The sequence below is a fragment of the Trichechus manatus genome, unplaced genomic scaffold (genome assembly GCF_000243295.1).
Source record: "Trichechus manatus latirostris isolate Lorelei unplaced genomic scaffold, TriManLat1.0 scaffold00131, whole genome shotgun sequence".
Taxonomy (NCBI): domain Eukaryota; kingdom Metazoa; phylum Chordata; class Mammalia; order Sirenia; family Trichechidae; genus Trichechus; species Trichechus manatus.
Genome location: NW_004444067.1, coordinates 3,987,647 through 3,995,156, shown reverse-complemented (window position 1 = coordinate 3,995,156; position 7,510 = coordinate 3,987,647). Strand labels below are relative to the sequence as shown.

The following is a 7,510-nucleotide window of genomic DNA, read 5'->3' as shown; positions in this document are numbered from 1 at the left end:
TGGTCGGGAGACAGGAATGGCCACCTTGCAGGTACAGTCAGCTCACCTCTTGCCACTTGCCCTAATACCACTCTGTATGTATGAGCATCAGGTGGATATCACTATGCAGGGCTGTGTGTGTATGTGTGTGCATGTGTATGTGAGTGTGTGTGTGTGCATGCATGTGCATATATGTGTGCACGAGTGTGAGTGTGGATATGTGTGTGTGTGCAAGCACATGTATACGAGTATGTTGGGCATGTATGTCAGTTTGTGTATATATGTATGTAACAGAATCATGAGAAACAATAGTGTTCATCAATCTTAATAATTTAAACTCACATTAATTTTTGCATTTTAGAGTTGAACAGAGAACATCTAATTTCTTTTACCAGTGAAAGCTAAATTAAACACATAATACAAGCAATATTTTCCCCTAATGTGAGACTCCACTTTTTGTATATCCCTAATGAAAGGCAGTGGAACCTGTGAAAGCTAGTTTTTTACAGCCTTTGAAATTTAACCATTTAGCTGTGTTATACCTTGAACATTGGACACATTAAATATATATATATGTGCCCTAAAAATAATAGAAGTATTCGTAATTCCATGCTCTTTATTTTATTATAGTATTAGTAAAACTATTCTAGCCAATTAATACAGGGTAATTATACAGAAATGGTGCAACATATATTCTTTATGCAAATTAAAAATGATACCTCTCACTGTCAGTTAAGTCACGTTTTAGGTTTCACCGAAGTTAATTTTTGACAAGTCTGCATTAAACATATATTCTGTATTAGATTTTTTTTTTTTTAAAGCAAATTACCACAAACTTGGCAGCTTAAAACAACACCCATTAATTTAGAGTTCTGAATGTCAGAAGTCTGGGTGGGCTAAACTGGGTTTATGCTCAGGGTGTGTCAAGATAGAAATCAAGGTGGCAGCCAGATTGAGCTCATGTGTGGGCTTTGTGGAAGATCTTCTTCCAAGCTTGTTCAGGTTGTGGCAGAATTCAGTTACTGTGATGGTTAAGGTTGTGTGTCAGCTTGGCTGGGCCATGATTCTCAGTGATTTGCCAGTTATGTAATGATGTAGTTTGTCAGTTATGTAATGATGTAGTCATCCTCCGTGATGTGATGTGATCTGATCAGCCAATCAGTTGTAAGAGGAGTTTCCTCTGGGGTGTGGCCTGCATCCAGTATATACATGGATGTTCTGGAAAAGCTTGCTTGCTTGCTTTGGATCCTGCATCCACTCATCTTCATCTGACCTCTGGTTCTTGGGGCTTCAGCCTACTGCCTGCCATACTGCCTGCTGATCTGAGGATTCATCAGCCTCCACAGCCTGTGACCCAGTGGTCTGCTGTCTGAGCTGCTGATCTTGGGTTCTTCAGCCCCTGTAGCTTTATGACTGAGGAGAAGCCTCCAGCCTGATGACTGACCCACAAACTTGGGACTTTCTAGCCTCTACAACTGCATGAGCCATATCTTTGAGATAAATCTCTCTCTATATATATATGTGTGTGTGCGTGTGTGTGTGTGTGTGTGTGTGTGTGTATACATATATGCTTCACTGGTTTTGCTTCTGTAGAGAACCCAGTCTAAGATGCTTATGTTTACAGAACTGAGGTCTATGTTTCTTTTCTGGCTTTCAGCCAGGGTCTACTCCGTGTACCTACAGGCCACCCACATTCCTTCTCATGTGGCCCCCTCCATCCTCAAGTGTAAACTCAAGCATCAAGTCCTTCTCGTGCTTTGAACCTCTAACTTCCCCTCTGCCACCAGCCAGAGAAATTGCTCTGCCTTCAAGAGTTTGTGTGATTACACGGGGCCCACATAGATAATCCAAGATAAAAATAAAAAACAGTCACCACTGAGTGATTCTGACTCACGGCAACCCCATGTGTGCAAGGTAGAACTGCACTCCATAGTTTTCAATGACTGTGATCTTTTGGAAGTAGATCACCAGGCCTTTCTTCTAAGGTGCCTCTGGATGGGTTTGAACTGCCAACCTTTCAAACAGTAGTCCAACGTTTAAATAATTGTGCCACCCAGGGACTAATCACCCTATTTAAGGCCAAATGTACCACCATATAACATAGCATAATCACGGAAGTGATTTCTCATTGTATTTACAGGTCAGGGGCATCTTCAGGGTTGGCATTTTAGAAAGTCTGCCTACACATATTCCTCTCCAGGTTTTAGTTACCTTAGTTGTAAATTAGCTAAATTAGGGAGGATGGATCCTTAGGACATTAAGATTCTCTTTCCCACTCTGTTAAACTGGTTTATTCAGTGATGGTACAGCAGCCCACGTGATGATCAATATTGTCCCATAATGAACATCTCACTGCCCACGGGAAGGAATGTGAGTAAGAGGACATGACTGAGCACCATTACTTTAAACAGTTTTAACCACAATTCTGCTATTTTTGAAGCATAAATTTGAGTTGTTGAAAATGTTACCCTTTGCATGCTCAGTGCCAAGATGGACAATTTTAAGTTATTGTCCCTAAATTAAATCAAGATCTTTTCAGAAAATACACTGCTAATAACATATGAATCAACGGAAAGAAAATGCACCAGGGTGATCTTTGTAAAATTCCTCATTCGATTAGCAAGTGTAATTGAACAGTAGCTTGGCACTTTCCTAAACCTTTTCTGTAAGTGCATTCATTTAGCAGAGAATCGGAGAATGCTTCGGTGGAAACATCAATTAAGGAGTTTAAAATGGTTATGTGGAGCAGAGACCTGAGCTTTCTCATTACTTTTGAAGGTCCTCTCGCCTCTCTGACTCCATCCAGGCTGAGAAGACAGTGATCGTCCTGGATGACCGTGTCACCATTGCAGACCTGGGCGTGCAGCTGATAGCTGGCCTGTCCTCTTCCTGCCGCCTCACAGAGCAGACAGAAGAGCCATCGTCTCAACAGTGGCTGCCCGGGATGTTCTTCAAGCCCCACAACAGGGAAGATTCCCAGGGGCCCCTGTGTCTACGGTCAGTTGAGACTCCTTCTCTCTCTCATATCAAGTACAGCAAGGAGATCACTAGAGCATTACAGCTGGGACTGGTGGTTCTTGAAGCTTCTTCCTGCTGCTTATCCAGTCTATCCTGTCTGAGAAGAGTGCTCAGGGATGGATTACCCAATACATACGGGCTTACTTGTGGTTACTTACTAATCTGTAGTGCACAATTTCAGATAGGTTTTAAAGATGTGATGAAGCCCATGTGAAATTGTGCTCTACAGATTAGTAAGTAAGCACAAGTAAGCCCGTGCATACCTTGCTTACTGGTTAATCCACCCCTGCAAGTGCTTAATGTCTGGGGTGAAGTTTCCTCTTTTATATGGACAAACCACATGTCCACAGGCCATTTGTTTTCCAAGGGGCTTACGTGTGCCAGGCACAGTCTGCTGCTAGACCATGACTGAAGGATGGCCACATGTGTTCACTTTTGCGAAAGCGGGTGGCTTTCGATATTTGGAAATTCCATTTCAGTTACTTGAACAAGCATGGCTAACAGGCACCAAACTGTTTACTGCAACTATTGTCAGCTCTGAACCTCTCCTCCATCTGTAAACTTTGAGCAAATCGTTTTTACAGATACCAGGGTCGCGGTGTCTTTCAAGCAAGCCAGCCTCCTAATGTATCTTCCCCAAGTGCTTCCACCAGCCATGTTTTGCTTCATCAGCGTTGGTTTCCTAATAAAGAATGTTCAAAGTGATATTATCTTGAGCAGCAGCCTGATTAGTTGCACCTGAAATTGATTCAGATGAATTGCCTGATCTTTCAAAATGTTTTTGGAAAGGTCAAAGTCAAATTCTGTTGTATGGCATGTAATAAATTAATATGTACTTTAATGCATTCATTAAAGTACATTATTTGCTCCTCACACCAGTGGGGCCATGGGGCTTTATTGATGCCAGTTCAAGGCATGCCAAAAACTGTTCAAGATTTAAAAACCTAAGGACTTATTTTTCTCTATATATTTAAAGCATATTTTATAGAAACTTGATTGTAACATAATGCTTTGGTTTCATTTTTCTTAGGAAGCAATAGTTCTTGGATTTTGTTCAGTGATGGTTCAGTGACACTTTTAGATGTTTATGATCCCAAGGATTTTTCAGTTACTGTCTCATCATTGGATGAAATGGTGGTGTCTGTCCAGCCAAACCTTCAGTCCAAATGGTTGGTTGTAGTCACAGAGAGTACAGGGCAACGGCCCTTGAATTAAGTTAGAAATGATGATAAGTGAAACTTGTCATAAGACCAAGAGTAAGGGTGTTCTCACCGTGGGTAAAGGAAGAGTCAAGGTCAATTTGAACCAAATATTGATGAATACTAAGAAGGCACCAATGGTATTGAGGGCCTAAATAGGGAATATAAAGACCACCTCAGTAATTCCAAAGAGTGTGAAGGAAACCAGGAGAGAGCAGTTCAGGAGTGGTTCCAACATGGCGCATCTGTTGGCCAAGAGGAGGGCACCAACAAAAGCACAACCTCACAGTCTCCCATGGAAGGAAAGGATAAGAAGTTACTCAAGAGTGGTGGTACAGATATCTTCACCAGCTTCCCCACTCAAGGGAAGTTACCAGAACCCAACAATCCCAGTGACCTTATAGTGACCTTAAGGGGGCTAACTGACCTAGAGATTTCATGTACACCCTGCTCTGTGTCTTCTGTCTGGACATTTTGGTCTTCTTAATCCATCTATATGGTGGCCAGAACAAATATTGTCAATCATGATTTGGTAGCTACTCCGGAGTGGTGGTCTAGAGGCCTTCACGGGTGTACACTAATGGAGAATGGCAAAGGGTATTCTCAGAAAATTCATAAAATAAATCTTAGCTCAAGGAATTTGTTGTAACAAACACAGTGCTAGGAAAATCAAAGTGGCAAGAGACAAAAGTGTATAATCTCCACGTAATTTTAAATACAAAAATAAATGTTATATAGCATCAACAGTCTCAAGCAAAGCAAGAATTCCAGAGTAGGAAACTGTGACAACATTTTCATGTATTAAGATACGAGAGCTGCTCAATCAGATATTGGGTTGGTGTGGCATCGTTACGGGCTCTGTTGAGTCACTGGCACCTCTAGGAAACAGGATGTTGAGGAGCAGGAGTTGGAAGATCCTGCAGGAGTCATTTGGAGCAGTTTCATGTTTCCAAATGGCTGATGATGGAATTATTGAAGGAGGGACATTCAGCCATCCTCTTATTGTAGAATTTCATGGCTGGGAACATCACAACCCAGCCCCTCAAGGGGATCATTATATTGGCAGCCAAAAAGGTCTTTTTTGTATTGTTGGGCAGAAGGCTGTGGGGACCATGGTCTCAGGGATCATCTAGCTCAATTGGCATAACATAGTTTATAAAGAAAAAGTTCTACATTCTACCTTAGTTAGTAGTGTCTGGCGTCTTAAAAGCCTGTGAGCAGTCATATAAGATACTCCACTGGTCTCACCCCTTCGGGAGCAAGAGAGAATGAAGAAAACAAGATAAAAGAGAAAGGTTAGTCCAAAGGACTAATGGAACACGAGACTGAGTCCAGTATAACTAGATGGTGCCTGGCTACCACCACTGACTGCTCTGACCGGAATCACAACAGAGGTTCCTGGACAGAGCTGTAAAAGGATGTAGAACAAAATTTTAACTAACAAAAAAAGACCAGACTTCCTGGCCTGACAGAGACTGGAGAAACCCCAAGAGTATAGCCCCCAGAAACCCTTTTAGCTCAGTAATGAAGTCACTCCCGAGGTTCACCGTTCAGCCAAAGATTAGACAGCCCCATAAAACAAAATGGGACTAATGAGGCACAGCAGTCCAGGGACAAGGACTAGAAGGCAGGAGGGGACAAGAAAGCTGGTGATAGGGAACCAAGGTCAAGAAGGGAGAGTGTTGACATGTCATGGGGTTGTTAACCAATGTCATAAAACAATATGTGTTCTGTTTAATGAGAAACTATTTGTTCTGTAAACCTACATCTAAAGTACAATTTAAAAAAAAATTTAAAAAAGAAGGAGCTTGGATGCTTAATACCTCTAACCCACTGTAGCAGCCCTGAATGGCTTTGTAAGATAAAAAACTTTTGTCTTGTAAAAAAAAAAAAAGGTCTTTCTGTGTCTCTTGTCCATAGACTACAACATGTTTGTGGACAGTATATAAACCACAGGTGACATAGGCTTTCCCCTAGAGGCTGGTGTTCAGTGGGTCCTATTAATGTTAACATCAGCAAGAAGACCTGAAATTGGAAAAACCTGGAAATACTCTCAATTTGATTTAGAGTATGAAGCCAAGAGACCCAGGCATTAGCTGCAAAGGGAATTTACAGAGAGATGGCTAACACCTTGTAGCCAAAGGAAACCCCCAATGCTTTTCAAGGGTTTGATGGGAGGTAGCCCAAAAGTAGTTATGCAGGACCACATGGAGAAGGTCAAGTGCTAATTTGAACATAGTTATCCAAATGAGTCCATCTCTTTCTATGAGGCATTTTCTATTTTCTCTCCATTTCAATCATCAATATTTGGCTGAGACACAATGGAGATTCATTTCTGAAACGGATCAACCTCATGTTGGTAATTTTTCCAGCACACGGCTTTGAGAACACCTCTGTTTTATAAAGTAAGGACCACCACCGTGTTTTGTGTCCTGATTTAGTTTGTTTAAAAAAAAAGAAAAATTGTCTTATCATCCCTTCCCCTGACCATTCTCCACTTGTCACCTTGCTGGGCATCTTCTCTGAGCCAGTTCCTTGTGGACAATAACTTGTCCCTATAGACCAACCCAACCCACTGCCATCAAGTCGACTCTGACTCATAGCAACCCTATAGGACAGAGTAGAACTGCCCCATAGGGTTTCCAAGGCTGTAAATCTTTTTGGAAGTTGACTGCCATGTCTTTCTTTCTCAGAGCCGCTGGCGGGTTCAAACTGCCAACCTTTCGGTTAGCAGATGAGTGCTTTAACCACTGCACCACCAGGGCTCCTCCAAATAGTCCAGTGACAATAAATGAATGAAGAAACCAGTACAAATAGCACCATTAATTAAAAAAAAAGCAAACCAGACAAATTTGTTTTCCTTTGAAACAAGGGCAGTCTGCAATCAATTACCCAGAAATTTTTGAGATAGGAAATGTATTCATTAGTCCCAAAAATTGGCATACAAGCAGACTTAGTAAATTTGCAGTCTCATTAATTCTACATATTGAAAATTCTGCCTTAACAATAGGCAAACCACAAAATGGATTTTACAGCCTCATATTAAATTTAATGTTACAATTCTCCTAAAGACTAAGTTATATAATATATATTTGTTTTCTGCCTTAGGGTAATTTTGATCATAAAGGAAGATAACTGTTATAGCAGGTTCTTCTTTGTTTTTATACACAGATTTGTTACTCACAATGGATCTACATGTTCACGTACCCATTCATGGATTTCATATCTGTCCTCCCTTAATCTATAAAATGTGAATAGTCACTAAAACTAAAACCTGTTGCTGTCGAGTTGACTCTGACTCATGGCAACCCCAT

At 41.2% G+C, this 7,510-nt stretch overlaps 1 pseudogene; it reads left to right on the top strand.

Moving 5' to 3' along the window:
- The window catches only part of LOC101355037 (transmembrane protein 132B-like), a 10,574-nt pseudogene extending 5,850 nt beyond the window's left edge, over positions 1 to 4,724 (top strand).
- The last annotated feature ends 2,786 nt before the right edge of the window (positions 4,725 to 7,510 follow it).